Source organism: Beta vulgaris, chromosome 5 (genome assembly GCF_026745355.1).
Source record: "Beta vulgaris subsp. vulgaris cultivar EL10 chromosome 5, EL10.2, whole genome shotgun sequence".
NCBI lineage: Eukaryota > Viridiplantae > Streptophyta > Magnoliopsida > Caryophyllales > Amaranthaceae > Beta > Beta vulgaris.
The window spans coordinates 33,958,181-33,975,561 of record NC_079206.1 but is presented as its reverse complement, the minus strand read 5'-3'; positions in this window follow the sequence as shown (position 1 = coordinate 33,975,561).

Here is a 17,381-nt window from a genome sequence, read left to right as displayed (position 1 = left end):
ATACCATAAATTGTCTCTGTTAGCAACTTTGTATAAACTTTGGCCTGTCTGCTGCTACTATGAGCTCTCCTTGTAGCTTTTTGAACCTCTTCATGGAATGGAATACTCTGAAATTGCCACCTGAGTTTTCCATGAATCTCCTTCGAGACTGTCGTAGAGTACCCACATTGAAAGAACAGATGCTGAATTGATTCATCTGCAGCATTACACATTTTACAAGTAACTGAACAAGGAATCCCCCATTTACTCAACCTATCTGCAGTAGCCACCCTATTTTGCAACACCATCCAAAGTAGGAACTTGCTCCTAGGGCTAGCAGTGTTGTTACACACCAATCTTCTCCAATGCACTTTCTCAAAAGTACCTAACAGTAACTTATATGCTTTTTTAATATAATATTTCCCATTATGCATAACTGCATTCCAGCCTCCCACAGTTTGAAGGAGTTCTCTTGCCTCAATGATCTTTTTCAGCTGCCAAGACATGTTGTTCTTAGTAGCTATAGCATACACATCCATCCTTCTCATATAATATGAATTAATCCATTGCACCCAAATTTTGTCTGCCTTAAAAGAAATCGCCCATAATAACTTTAAGATTGCAGCTTTATTCCATATCTCCATGTTAACTAAATTCCAACCCCCTGTTGCCCTAGGTTTGTAGAATTGACTCCAAGCAATAGGAGCTTTCTTAGAGTCTAAAGTTTTACCTGTCCATAAGAATTTCTTGCACACTACTTCAAGAGCTCTGATTATCTTCTTAGAAAGGGGAAAAATCTGAGCCCAATAGTGTTGCATTGTGCTCAAAACACTCCTCACTAACTGCAACCTACCAGCATAGGATAAAGTTTTAGTAACCCACCCTTGAGCCCTCTCTGTAATCTTATCAATCAAGATTTTGCACTGAGAGTAATTCAACTTTTTTGATGAAAGTGGCACCCCCAGATATCTAAAGGGCAGCTCTCCAATAGGAAGTTGCACAGTTTCAGCTAGGATAGCAGCATCATGAGTACTAACCCCAACAAGATAAATATTGCTTTTTTCCAAGCTAGCCTCCAAACTTGAGGCTTGAGAGAATTTGTTAAATGCAGCCATAATCCTGGTGACTGAGCTGACATCAGCTCTTGAGAAAAGCAATAATTCATCAGCAAACATTAGATGTGTAAGAGAGAGTCTTTCACATTTAGGATGAAAATTAAAATCAGGGTTGTCTCTTTCAGTTCTCCAAGACATCTACTGAGATAATACTCCATATAAATTGCAAAAAGGAAAGGAGAGAGTGGGTCCCCCTGCCTAAGACCCTTCTTGGCTTGAAAAGGAGGAGAAGGGATACCATTAAGAAGTATAGAGTAGGAGACTCCTTTCACACAGCCCATAATCCATCTCACAAAATCACTAGGGAAGCTGAGCTCCATCAACACGTGCTCTAGAAAATGCCACTCCACTGAGTCATAAGCTTTTTTTATGTCCACTTTGATAACACATCTAGGTGAAACATGCCTTCTAGTATAGCCTTTAATTAACTCAGTGGCCAACAAGATATTATCATTTATAGCCCTTCCTGGAATAAAGCCAGTTTGTGAGGGATTCACTACCTCACTTATAACTGAGTGCAGCCTGATTGTAAGAATTTTAGCTATGATCTTATAAAGCACTGAGCAGCAAGCAATAGGTCTGAAGTCTTATGCTTGCATAGCATTAGCTATCTTAGTCACCAGGGTAATAGCTGTGATGTTAAGGGGATGATGAATAAAGGAAGAGTGAAAAAAATTCTTTAATACCCAAATACACATCATTCTTAATAATCTCCCAACTCTTCTTAAAAAAAAGCATTAAATCCATCCAGTTCAGGTGCTTTATTATCATCAATGGTGAAGAGAGCTTGGTCAATTTCAGCATGAGTCACTGACTGACTAAGCATAGTTCTAGCATCATAGCTCAACTGCCTACCAGCTCTAATTGTGTGCAGATCAATACTAGGCAGGGACTCAGCTCTAATACCCATGAGCTTGGTATAGAACCCAACAATTTCAGCCTGAATCATATCTCTTGTATTCACCAATTCTACAGTTGCAGTCTGTAACATAGTGATGTTATTCCTAGCTTTTCTTACTTTAATAGCATTAAAGAAGAATCTTGTATTAGCATCAGCCATAGAAAGACATCTAATTCTAGCTTTTTGTCTCAATATGCTATCTTCAATAGCTGACCAATGTCTCAGCTTAGTCACCAGATCCCTCTCCTCCTGATGAAGATCCACATCACCACTGCTAGCCATTCTTGTTTGCACGTTTTCAAGCTGAGTTATAAACTCCTTTACTTTTAGATGAGTCTGTGAGTAATGTGTGCTATGGAGCCTTTTCAAGGCCTCTTTTACACCCTTTAATTTCTTCCAAACACTCTTAAGTTTACGAGTGTCTCTAGTAGATTCCCAAGCCTCTCTCACAGTGTCTATGAAATTGACATCCTCAACCAAAACATTGTTGAATCGAAAAGGTCTACCACCTCCCTCCTACACAGCATAGAATGAAACCAACAGGGGAGTGTGATCTGAAATTCCTTCAGCAAGGTACTCCACCTTGAAATCAGGAAACTTATGCAATAAAATATCATTTATAAGAGCTCTATCAATCCTGATGTAAATTCTAGCTTCCCCTGCACCTTTATTATTCCATGAGTAATAAGCTCCTGAACAAGGGGCTTCTAGCACACCTACCTCCATAAGAAAATCTGAAAAATCCACTATTTCAGCTTCACTGACAAGGGTACCATTAATTCTATCAGAAGCCTGAGAAACTGCATTAAAATCACCTATAATAAGATAGGGAAAATCAGCATTATCCACCATCTCCCTCAAATCCACCCATAACTGTCTTCTATCTGCAATTGTATGTAAACCATACACTACAATCAGAGAGAAAACATGATTCTGCTCCAAACTTGCAACCTGCACCATTACACATTGTTCAGTCTTCCTAACTACATTAACTGATACCACACCTGGCTTCCAGCCAATCCAAATCCTACCTCTAGGAGAGAAACCATAGTTATCCTCCCAGCTCCAAATAGTACCAAGCTTCTTCTAGACATTTGAAGCTTTATGATCCCTCACTCTAGTCTCAAAAAGAGCACAAAAATCCACACCATGCTGCTGCAGAAACACCCTAGTTTCTTTTATTTTAATAGGGTCATTTAGACCTCTAACATTCCAAGCTACCATCTTCATCATGACAAATAGGGATTAGGTCCCCTAGCACCTCCAGGCCTGCCTGGCTCTTGAGAAAATGAACACACTCTAGTTGACTGAAAAGAAACTTGTTTACCTTTGGATTTCCTAGTAACCACTTTCCAAGGCTCCTCTTCCTCTCCCCCCTGGATAGGTCCAAAACTAGCTTTTAATTCTGCAAAAAGATACGCTTATTCTCTCACTATAATTCACCCCCTCTTATAGTGTTCATATTATACAACAACGTGGTTTAAAATTTATTACTTGTTATGACACACAAGTAACACAGACATATATACTCAAACATTCACAACTGAACTTCCTTTTTATCTTAGGATTAAATAAGTGATCACACAACTTACAATCCAAGATTAATTCCTTTTTATTCCAATCTTTCTTATTTGTTGAACCTAGCCAACAACCAATTACCTTTCAAAGGCATAAGTTATTAACTTACCAAATAAAGCCCACATTCCTCATAAAGTAGTCAAAATAATAATATAAGGGAAAACATGATTCAACATGATCCAACACAACAAATATATTAATTCCCCCATGTGAATTAATAATTAAAGTTCCCAACCAACATGCTTCCATCAATATTCCATACAAACATGATATTAAACTCATAATCAAATCTTATTGTTGTAGCCTAAAAATCAACCGATATAAAATATGACACGTGGCTCCATCACAACCCTACAAGTGGCACTCTCCTATTCTGGTAAAGTACATGGGTCATAAGCTTGTATGGACTAAAGTACGCTTTTCTGAGAAAAAGGTGTACTAAAACCCTTCTTGTGGCCAAAAATTGGACTTAGGCCCAGTAAAGGTAAAACATATTTCTATGTAAAAGGGTGAGGTGTACTCTCCAATCCGCAATTGCCACATGTCACATCATTATTGCTTAGCCAATTAGATGCTCCCAAATTTGGGTGACATCAAGGTACATCAGTCATTTCAGACACTATAAATAGTCCTTTAAATCAGGGGAAAGGTACGTTTTTCAGAGCATAGTATTGTTATTCTGCCATAAAATCTCTCTCTCTCTACTTTTTCTCTCTAAAAAGTTCCTTCATATCCCTGATATCTGACTTAAGCTTCGGAGGGGGAAATACCACCCAAACCTCCAGGGTGGGTCCCTTTTTGCAGGTCTCAAGGCAGAGCGTAGGTTCGGGGTTCGAGTCCAAGTGTTGTTGCACAAGTCTCCTAGTTAGAACCTACTATTGAGGATTGTTGTATTGATTTACGAGTTGAACACTACATAACATTTGGCGCCCTCTGTGGGGAGACGCAACAATGATTGATTGCCACTCATCCAATGTTGCTAGGAGTAGGAGCTTTGAGATACAAGTGGAAGATACGATGGGTGATGAGAGGCCACCCAGAGGATGAGACAGGCCCTCTGTTGCCGTTCGTCTCTCTGGGGGGAGTAGGGCCCCTGTCATCCAAGAGAATCTTGATCGTCCACTGACAGCTGGTCATCTGGAAACTGTCTTAAATGATTTCCAGGCTAGGATGGCAGCTGTCAAGGAGGAGCAAATCAAGAGCAATATGTTGTTTTTTCAGGTCAATCCATGTCAGGCTGCTGTGGTGCCGCCTAGGGGGAATTACGGTTTAACAACCTATGGTGTATAGGCGTCAAGCCTTAGCTAACACCTCCTCAAACCCAGTGCTGAAGGAGTACCGCCAGGAGCACATACCCACTGAGGGACATGCTGGGGCACTCAAGATTAACTAGCCGACTCCCTTTTCGGCCAGAATCATGGAGTCCCCCCTATTCCCAAAGGTTAAGCTTCCAACGATAGAGCCTTTCGACGGCACTACAAATCCAGATGATCACTTATCAGCATACAAACATCAGATGTATGTTCAGGGAGTTAGCGATGCTACATGGTGCAAGAACTTTCCAGCTACGCTGAAAGGGGTAGCTCAAAAATGGTTTAACAATCTTCCACCTAACTCGGTGAATAATTTCACTAAGCTGAGTATTTTTTTTACTAGACATTTTGTCGCAAATCGGCAAGAGCAGAAGACCAGCATGCATCTAGGAAAGGTCGTCCAAGAGCCTAAAGAAGCCCTAAGAAGCTATGTAAAGAGATTTAATCTGGAAGCATTGCAGATCCAGAATCTGAATGTAGGAGTGGCTTTTGATGCCTTTATCAGATGTCTAAGACCAGGAAGCTTTAAGTTTGATTCGGTAAAGAAGAAGATATCCACCTTAACTGAGGCCCTTCAGGAGGCCGAGACATTTATCCATGCTACAGAAGTTTGTGCGGAAGCAAAACATCCGGAGACAAAGAAAATTGAAGAAATCATTCAGCCGAAGAAGAACATACCCAAGAAAGCTGAAACTTGGGCGGTGACTTCAATGACGACTTCATCCAAACGAAGCAAAAGAACTGAGCCAACAACATCAGCTAAGCCTATAGAGTTCAGTAAGGATCAGTACTCCATTCTCATGGAGATCAAAGATCAATACGAACTGAAGGCGCCAGCTGATGCATGAGATGATGTGGATACTTATTCTTGGATAATCTTGAGGCATGATGTCAAATAGAAGTGTGTAGAGTTCTAGTTGTGTTAGAACTCATATCTTTATTGCTTTCCTAGTTCTACTTGTATTAGGAATCATGGTTTTGCCTACGTTCTTAAAACGATGGATTTTACATGATTCAAAGAGTCTAGAGAGTCTAGGACTTAGGGACTTGTCCTAAGCCTATTAGTGTTATAGTTTATTATGTTTTCCTAGTGCATTAGGTTATTTCTTTCCTACTAGGATTAGCATAATTAAACTAGTATAAATAGGGTCTATGTAGTTCGGAATTTAGATGTGAATAATAATAATTTTTGTGAGTTTGAGTGTTTACCCAAATCCTCTTGAGTGCTGGTGGCTTAGCCTTTACGCATTCAAAACCCTTAGTTTTATTCCTTGTGGTGGCTTTGCCTTTATCATTGAATAAACTAAGTGCTATCCAGTTTTATTTTGTTTAGTTGGTGGCTTTGCCTTTATGCTAATCAAACCAATTCGAACTTTATGTTATTCTTGGTGATTAATTCTTTATAGAATTGCATAAAAGCCTATCCAACCCTTAGTTGATATTCGTGGTGATTAAATTCTTTATCGAAAATCAACTAAGTACTATCCTTTAATTCTAATAGCTTCCGCACTTGTAATTTAGTCTTTTTAGAAGATTAAATACATCATATGGTATCAGAGCTTTGGTGACATCCATTGAAGAAGGCCTTTCGAGCTTTCATCCAGTTCATACTATTGCTCGAAATTTTTTCCTTAAGGGGGAGTATTAGATCTTCAAGAAAGTTAAGATCAAATTTTTTTCCAAGATTTTGATTTTTCACAAAGTTTCATCAAAGGACATCATTATTCATTGTAAGTGGTGAAAGAAAATCATCCAAGATCTACAAAAACACCAAGAAAAAACCTCCCGTAACAGCCAGTACTTTGGGGTAAATTTGAGAGCTTCGTTCTCCCACCTCCAAACGAATTTTTGGGTGATTCTTGATCCTAAATTGGACTACTATTTAACTACTTTTCTATCATAAAATTTCGTAAGGTTTGAAGTTGATTTGGTATATGTTCGAGACTGATCTTTCGAATTGGTCAAAAACCGGGTTAATCTGGCACAGTGTTGCGAGATTTAAAACTGCGAACAATTGGCTTTGAATTTTTGAATGAAATTTTGGTCGAGTGTTGCAGACACATAGATCTAGGTCCTGGAAAAGTTTCACGTGATTTAGAGTTTTTTTTCCTAGTATTCGTCACTTTTACTTGCATCAATGTTCTGGGCAGTTTACAGGAAAATTTATGGATCAAATCTCCGAAAATGGCAAAATCCGTGGACGAATTTTTTCAAGAAGGGGAGTATGATGCATGAGATGATGTGGATACTTGTTCTTGGATACTCTTGAGGCATGATGTCAAATAGAAGTGTGTAGAGTTCTAGTTGTGTTAGAACTCATATCTTTATTGCTTTCCTAGTTCTACTTGTATTAGGAATCATGGTTTTGCCTACGTTCTTAAAACGATGGATTTTACATGATTCAAAGAGTCTAGAGAGTCTAGAACTTAGGGACTTGTGCTAAGCCTATTAGGGTTATAGTTTATTATGTTTTCCTAGTAGCATTAGGTTATTTCTTTCCTACTAGGATTAGCATAATTAAACTAGTATAAATAGGGTCTATGTAGTTCGAACTTAGATGGTGAATAATAATAATTTTGTGAGTTTGAGTGTTTACCCAAATCCTCTTGAGTGCTGGTGGCTTAGCCTTTACGCATTCAAAACCCTTAGTTTTATTCCTTGTGGTGGCTTTGCCTTTATCATAATAAACTAAGTACTATCCAGTTTTGTTTAGTTGGTGGCTTTGCCTTTATGCTAATCAAACAATTCGAACCTTTTATGTTATTCTTGGTGATTAAATTCTTTATAGAATTGACATAAAAGCCTATCCAACCCTTAGTTTGATATTCGTGGTGATTAAATTCTTTATCGAAAATCAACTAAGTACTATCCTTTAATTCTAATAGCTTTCGCACTTGTAATTTAGTCTTTTTAGAAGATTAAATACATCACCAGCAGAAATGAAGACGCCTTATAGAAATAGAGATAAAAGCAAGTACTGCCATTTCCACAAAGATTGTGGTCACGAGATGAAAAAATGTAAAAGAGCTTTAGAAGACTTAGCTCGCAAGGGTAAGATGAATTCTTATCTACCTCAAGCAAGTAGAAAATTCCAGAAGAAGGATAATCGTCAAGGCAGAAGAAAGGATGATGAAAGCACTGACGAAGATGTAGTGCTAGTGATATCCGGGGGATTCGCAACAGGGGGTCCTACCAATTGCGGCCACAAAAATTATTTACGGGAACTCAGTCAAGTAATGCTTACCAATCAGGCAGAATCTGACCCTTTCCCTAAAATTATGGTTAGCGAACTAGATCGCGGGAAGATAAGAACTCCGCATGACAACCTATTGGTGGTAGAGATGAAAATAGCAAATCTCAGGGTAAGACAGATCTTGATTGATACAGGAAGTTCTATCGATATCATCAGTGCGGGTTGTCTGGCATGATTGAAGTTTGACGAGAATAATCTGGTTCTAGTCAACCATCCCATCATTGGATTCGGAGGAGGAGTCATTCATCCAATCGGAACTGTCACCTTACCCGTCAGGGTAGGGGACAAGGAAGCCTCCAGGTTGCTTTTTGTTAAGTTCTTGGTGGTACATGACTTGACAGCTTATAATGTCATTCTCGGACGACCCGCCTTGAACCATATCAAGGTTGTTATATTAACTCATCTAATGATAATGAAGTTTAAGTGCGATGGAGGGAAAATTGGATCCCTATATGGAGATCAGCAAGCAACAAGGGAATGCTACCTCACCACTCTAAAACCTTCATCATGGAGAGGAGAAAAGTCAGAGCGGACAAAGGCCATGGAGGAAGAACCGCCCGAGAAATTGAAAGGCCAGATAAGTGAGTTGAAGAATAAAGTAGAAAAAGCTCAGATGAAATCCCCTCAAGAAAGCAGGCCGTCCATACTCTTGCCAAGCAAGAAAAGGAAATGCTTGGCCATCAAGGAAGAGAAGGCTTCGGCTGAAGAAGTGATGGCCATCATGGGCATGGGACTAGTTAGTCCAGAACCGGTAGAGAGACCAGTTGAGATTTGTCTGAACGAAGAACGTCTAGAAAGGACGCTAAAAATTGGATCAGTTCTAGGTTCTCAGACCAAGGACGAATTGATCGCGTTGTTGAAGGAATTTGAGGGTGTCTTTGCATATACAGTAGAGGAGATGCCGGGAATCAATCTCGAGGTTAATGTTCATAAGCTAAACATAGATCCAGGATAAAAGCCAATCCGGCAGAAAAAGAGGCACTTGGGTCCGGCCAGAAATCAAGCCGTTGATCAGGAAGTCCACAAGCTGTTAAAATCAAAGTTCATCCAGGAGACTTATTATCCGGATTGGATCGCCAACGTGGTCACGGTCCCCAAGCCAACCGGAACTTGGAGAATGTGTGTGGATTACACTGATCTAAACAAGGCATGTCCAAAGGAAAATTTTCCTCTGTCGAAAATAGATTGATTAATTGATTCCACGGCGAGGCATGCCCTACTTAGCTTTATGGGCACCTATTCAGGATTTCACCAGATCCCTATGTGGCCAGAGGACCAAGACAAGACCTCGTTTATTACTGAGAAAGGTCTCTATGGCTGTAAGGATGCCTTTCGGCCTCCGGAATGCGCCAGCTACCTTTTAGAGGCTTATAAACACAGTTTTCAGCCGTAGTTGCACTAATACAAAAAAGAGCAAAGATAACACCCCTAAATTAACTCTTATCACTAAAAAAAACTACATATAGAGGCAATCCAAAATTGCATCTAAATATATATTTGTAGCCTCTAATGGTGTTTAGAAGCACTTTTCTCGCTGCCTCTAATTAGTCCGTCGCTAATTATAGGTTGCCCCTAATGCCACCTTTTAGAGACAAATAAGTTATGGTGTTGCTAATTGTTGGTTGCCCCTAATGCCACCTTTTAGAGACAGATAAGTTATGGTGTTGCTAATTGTTGGTTGCCTCTAATCCCACCTTTTTTAGGCACAAAACTTGAATTGTTGCTAAAGCCACTTACATTTAGAGGCGACCATCAGGCAGTCGCTAATTATAGGTTGCCTCTAATGCCATATTTTTGGGCACACATGTTACGTTGGTGATAAGACCATTTATATTTAGAGGCAACCATAAGTTTATCTCTAGTTTTAAATTGCATCTATTGCTTAGTTTTTGGGGCACACAAATATTGTTTCTAAAACCACTTATGTTTAGATGCAACTTTAAATTTTGCCGCAAATTCTAATTTAAGGCAACCACTTCTTTTGCATCTAAATATATTTAGATGCAATTACGTTTCATAGGTTCAAAACACATTTAGGGATATTTATACATGTTGCTCCTAATTATATTTAGATGCAACTGTGAAAATTTATAAAGTAGCTTTTTAGATGCTCCAAATTGTTATAATGATGTTTAATAATGCTACATAATTTTTAATATTATTTATTTATTTACTTATTTTGCATAATAATTCAGAAAATTAACATAAATGGAAGAAAGAAATTATAGATTTATCAAAGAAAGAAATATGTATTTATATAAACGTGACAACTATACAATCATAATACCAAATAATGGCCAACTGTAAATCCAATGGAAACATAATAACTAGAAGTTTTAATTCATAATCATTCCCATAACTAAGGAGGCAAAATCTAAGTAACTTAAGCTATACTCAATGCACCATATCTGCCAATATGTTCCAAAAAGTATGTGCCCAAAAGATCTCCAAAATATGCAACTGTTGTACATCTTCACTAATACTACTGAGCCAGGCTTAGTAATGCCCTGTAACCTCATCGTCACTAATACTACTATCACTGTCAATCTCTATGACCTGATCTTCGTCGCTTTCATAAGATACAGCAGAATATCCATCCCCTTCCAAGATGGTGATCTCATCATCACTCTCTCCACTTTCTTCATTGTCCTTATATATGTCTTCCTGGTCAAAGATCATGACCCCAACCCCCTTGTTCCTCCTCCAGTTAGATGTCCTCCTGTAAGACCTTCTAGGAGCAAGCAATCCTGAGTACAAACCAGAAAGATCCAACATTAAAATTCAGAAATAACATATATAATAAAAAGAAAAAGAATACATAGACATCTCAATCCCCCGACAAAATATGGATTTTCAATTGGTTTTGGATTGCCTATCTAGACCCTCATGTATTGCTTCGCCAAAGAGTAGCATGCTTGAGTGAAACAAACTGAAGATAAATTTCCCTTCCTACTGTCATATCTTGCCTCTCCACTGTAATTTATCTTACGCTTTCCCAGAACCCAATAAAAAAAATACTGAGGCAATTCACCAAGTACGAAAGTTTTTCACACAATGCAAAAGAGATCTTTAGATTTCAATTTCTTAAAATCTGCTACACCCACATGATAAGATGTCAAGTAGTTAATTCAAAGCTGCTCTTGAAAGACATGGACAGGTCTTATTGGCTATCCAAAAGTGCCAACACAAATTCCATAATTGCTCAAGCCAAAAACAATCTATAGCTAAAATGCAACATAGCACCATAAAGAGAGCACCGGGCGAACAGCCCCCCCCCCCCAACCAATTGGTCGTATGGGATGGGGTGCTTGTGATAAGCTGCTCAAAAGATCACAATATATATATATATATATATATATATATATATATATATATATATATAGCTAAATAGATTAATATAGTACAACTTACCCCTATCCATCCAAGATTATGTGGTCTTCCATGTGCCAGGTTAATAATGTTATATGGTATACCAGAAGATGTGTCCCATGCAGGCAATCATGTAAAGAATGCATAAATTACAACGCAAGCAAGAGATGAAAAGCATCACACACTGCAAGAGAGTAGGTTGTCAATATTCTAATCTCTGCAACTCAGAGCCTCAGAGGTAAAAGGCATATCTTCAGACCAAGGTCAGAAGACAGGAAAGCGCACAGGCAGAAGCAGCAAAATAAGATTAAAATATGAAGTATCCACCAAGCAAGTAAGATTAACAATATGAAGTGTTAACACCTTCTGCTCGAACAGAAGTAAAAATTTTAGTGATTTTTAGATGTCAAACTATAACACATTAATAAACAAGACATGTATGTGACACAATTACACTATTAACATTACACCAAAAACCTTATACATTCATCTTTTTAACAATTGTGATCACATCCAGTGATTTTATTAATGAACTGTTAACTAAGCGCTCTTTGATATGTATCAGTGGAGAGTTTAAATCTTTTAACCTAACAAAGAAAAAGAAGTTGAATTATGTGTGGAATTGTCAAACATGGATTCTCTTCCTTTTACATTGCAGCATCTGATTGGAGTCTCAAACTGTTGCATGAGTATGCAGTATACAGTATGCTGAATGTGATACAACATGGCTGAGTGATTTTTCGGAATATTCTGGGTCTTATAGGCTGAGAACATAGAAAGGATTACCATAAGGTCTTCAGGTTTATCTCATAAGAGGAAAACATTCCTTGGTTTATTGACATGAACATAGAATATCAATAATCTTGAATGTATATTGGCTTGAATCGAGTGATAAATCTTTCCCTACTCCAACATTTTACAGCAATTTGAGCTTCTTTTTCTAAAAGGATAAGTTTAACTGTTAATCCCATTTCACCAAAATGTTGCAGCAAGTTCAGTCAAGGAACAACAAACATATGTTTGGGCTAAATATAAGACGTGAATGCAGCGGCCATCTCAATTTCTCCAAAGCCCACATTTGGGCCCAGATAAGAAGCAAAAAAGAGGCCCTCATGACATAAGTTCAGCCTGGACACAGTAAGCAACACAGCATACTCAAATTCCTTTCTCCCTATGTGTCTCCGATAAGCCCAGATCAGGAAAACTTTTTATACTGAATAATTATACTAATCTAACCCTGTTAATGCATTAGAATTAAAGATATTTGTCTTGTCAAAAATCAAAATGCCACTAGTTGCACCATCAATTATCAATCAAATAAGAATCTGAAAAAAAGTAAAGCCTGAAGAAGATTTCGTCTAAAGCCAAACTCGATAATTTCATCGTCTCTACTGATGCATTTTCCCACCAAACCCGCTTATCAAAAAATCAACATGAGTGTATATACTATAATAGACAAGGCTTAATCCAACATACCCATATCAAATAACCTAATATATAACCTCTCAACCCAGCTATATTCATTATGTAAATCTAACAAACCATACTTCTAAAAATTCCAAACTACAGAATGCCAAAGCAAAATAACAATTCGTCAATACCATGCATATCCATAACCCTCTTTACCCTATAAACCAACATAATAAGTCAGTCCACAAAATAAATGAACATTTATGTATATCTAATAAATAAAACGCCAAGCTCAATTTTTTATTTATGTTTCCTTGCTTCTGTCTAATTAGTAAACCAAACAAATTGCAATATTCTATCTTTAATTTCACTGACATGGTAACAACAACAACAACAACAACAACAACAACAACAACAACAACAACAACAAAAACAACAACAACAAAAACAACAACAACAACAACATAATACCAGAATTAAAGGGACGTATTTAGACCTTCTGATTTGAAAAAAAAAATTATTAACTAAATTGAACAAAAAAACTATTTTGTACCTTCTGAATCATCAACCATCTTCTCCTTCCCCTTATTTCCAGCCGCATTTTTCGGGGATGAAACCCTGGTCTTCTTCCGTTCCTTTTCGTTGTCCAATTCGCTCCCCTTTGCTGGAAGGGCACACACAATGGGACGACCTTCTGCAACCTCTTCTGCAATAGTTCTCATGACCGTGTCGAAGGCTGTAATGGCATGTGGACTCATGAATGGCGTTGTTGCTTTGTTTCCCCTCAAACAGAAAGAAATCTAGAAATTTTCTTTCACTGATAAGGTCGAAACAAGTTTCAGCCATGCCTTTCTTTGTGGATCTTCTTCAATTTCATAAGCTATTTTTAATGGGTTATATCTACCATTTTTTGGTGTTTTGGTGTATTGGGGTTAGGTCTACCGGAAAAGGGAGGGGATTGGTGTTTTAGATGACCGAAGGATGAACGCACGAGAGGGATGGGAAGGATGAACGCACGAGAGGTTTTTTATTAGGGTTTAATGGGAATTAGGGGGTCATATACTTGGTTTGGCAAAGAGAAGGGAAGAGGTTAGGGGGTTTGTTTTGCTAAGGGGGGAATCTATTTCAGAAATTAAAAATTTTCCCTCCTTAAGTTATCTTAATTATATCTTAGATTTTTGGGTTTGAAAAACTTTTAAATTATACCGTAAATAATATCTAATATTTTAGAGAATTTTAATATTTTCTTCTTTATAAAACAGATATTTCGTCTTGGGAAAAAAATATTCATTTATTGTTCCGTATGAAATAAGGGCATGTTCTCTTCTGCATAAAACAACTAAACTGAACTGAACTGAACTGAACTGAACTGAACTGAACTGAACTGAATTGAATTGAATTGAATTGAAATTGAATTAAATTGAATTGAATTAAATTAAATGTAATAAATATATAAATAATATTCAAACAATAATAATATGAATATTAAACAATAATTATAATGATAAATAATAATAATGAATAATAATATTATTTTGGATATTTTTAAATGATAGTTATAAATAAATAAAATTAATAATCATAAATTATTAATAATAATAATAATAATAATAATAATAATAATAATTAATGATAATAATGATAATTGCATCATATATAAACCGTTTTGACGTAATTTTATTGGTTTATGAGCTAAAAAACGTGGGTTTATGTGTGCTTTTGAGCAAAACCATGTTCATCCTAATAATAATAATAATAGTAATAATAATGAGTAAAACTACAATAAACAAAATAATATATAGAAACAACAACAAAAACAATAACAATAATAATAATATTTAACAAAATGGTTATAAAAGAATGGAGCTGAGTTGAACTGAACTGATTGGAGCTGAACTGAACTGAACTAAACTGATTGGAGCTGAACTGAACTGAACTGATTGGAGCTGAGTTGAACTGAACTGAACTGATTTGAACTGAACTTAACTTAACTGAACTGAACTGAACTGATTGGAGCTGAACTGAACTGAACTGAAAATAAGCTGGGGAGAACAGGCCCTAAGAGAAATTTCTGCACGATCACACATAGTCATAATATTGGCAACAATTGAATATTTTCAGAATTTTCTATTTGAAGTAAATAACATGTCACTGATATCTTCTTAACAAAGGCTCAATTATTGATTTATATTTATGAGCATAAGTTGCCAATAACTCTGTTATGAAGACTGTATTAACTCACCAAACTAATTTATCGACACATGAAATGTCTTAGCCAATTAAATTGATCGATACCCTTGATTGAGTCATGAGTGAAAGTTAATAACCAACTTTTGCATAAATCTTCATCATTGTACTGGCTCCATTTAAACTTCTCTGTTGTTTTGATTGTGGTTTGAATAATTACCTCCTCTTCTATAGCCTCATTTATTGAGGAGCTTCAGATTATGCACCAGACCCCTGACATGGTGGTTCTTGGTTCATGATAGATGCCCTTATATTGTCATGTCTTCTATCTTTATGAACCAAATTAGGTTCACTCAAAGATGGAGGTTGTTGGTGGTAGCCCAGTGCAGTAGGAAGACCACTTGGCCTAATCATATGAGGGTAGTAAATCTGAGGGTCAAGGGTAATTGGAAGATTTTGATTATAACGAGCGATTATGATGGTGTTGGTTCATATCTACTAGGTAATTTCGAGGCGTTGGAAGAATTGAAGATATATATTTGAGTATTTGGTTGTTGTTGTGATGAATTATTTTCGGTGTTGGAGGAATTTTGTAGATAGTCATAATATTGGTGATTCGATCTCATTTATTTAGAACACTCACTCACAAATCACTTAAAAGAAACTTTATAAATTACGTTATAAAAAAATCACGCAAATCACTCAAACAATCAGGAAACTTTATCTCTATTTAAAATAATAATTAAATTATTACTTTTTTATAGTGTTTCCTATATATAATAAAACTTTTACATTAATAAAATTGGACGTATCTTTTTCTATTATATAGTAGAGATTAATTATCAAGGTAAAAAGGTTTATGTAAAATATATATCATTCAAGAATTAAAGTACAACATATCTCTATTATATAACGAAAGGGGGGGAGTTATGGTGTCCCCGAATGAAGAGACTATATGTTACCCCCTTCCCATTCTAAATTACAAATTTACTTACAAATCAAAGGTGGCTTAAAACAAAAATACCAATTATAGCACTATGAAATCAGTAAAAGTTTGATCATTAATATCAAATGACTAAAGTAGAGTAGGATATATTTGTGTATGTAAGGAAGGTAATAATCAAGTTTGTGACACGGGTCATTTTTACATTAATAAAATTGACGTATTTAAGGCAAAAGTAATTACTCCCATCTCACAATAGTTAATTGTATATTTGCGTTACGCAAGATTTATTATAAATAAAATATTCAATGAATATTTTTTAGTATATCTAATCAATAAAAAAAACTTCCAGTACACTTTAGCATGACATCGATCAGCTACATCAGTCATTGAACGCACAAGTCTTAAACTTGTTTTAACATATATTTTTATTACATTATATGATTATAAGAACTTTAAATCATAATTATTCAATCTTATATAATAATTATAATAATTATAATTTCAATAAACAACAAATATTACTTCAACTTAAATTCAATTCAGTTCAGCTCTCAATTTTCTTCTCTTATCCAAAAATACTTTTAGTGATATTTAGTTCAGTTCAATTCAAGTGTTTTGAGCAAACGTACAGAGGTCTTGAGAGACACGTATTTCTTAAACCGGGGTGTTAAAAAATTGGAAGAATTTAAAATTGGAAAATTGAAATCATAAACTCACATGCACCTTAATTAAGATAATTTGTGACATAAAGAAATAAAAAGTAAAAAAAAGTAATCCATCCCCTCAAAAAATTTAAATAATAAAATAATCCATTGAATTAAAAAAAAAAAAACTCAAAATTCGGAGGATTCCGTTGAATTATCACGCAATTAGGAACTATCTTCTTCTTCCCCTATCTTCTTCCCCTATCTTCTTCCCATATCTCGCACAAAAAAAGTCCAATTCAATCGCGAAAAAATCTGCTATGCAATCTCGAAGAATCATTCAGATCTTCCAAAAAAAGGAGGGAATTATTAGCGAGAAATTTGAAGTGAAATTAAGTCAAAAAACGTAAGAGAGATTTCCCTCGTTATTTTGGCGGTAAGTCATACTTTAGTTGATTGTTTGCATAATAATTCATTCAATTATACAAAATCACGCATAAGAAATTTCATTCCTAATTTTTCGAAATTATAAAATTTCTTGCAGATTGTTCAATATTCATTGATACTGAATTTGAAGAAGGAGTTTGCTCAAAACACCCTGAATTGCTTCGTCTTCATATTCAGGTAAGTTCTCCATATAAATTGTTTTCTAACTGATTTCAGCAATATTTCATTTTCGAAATTAT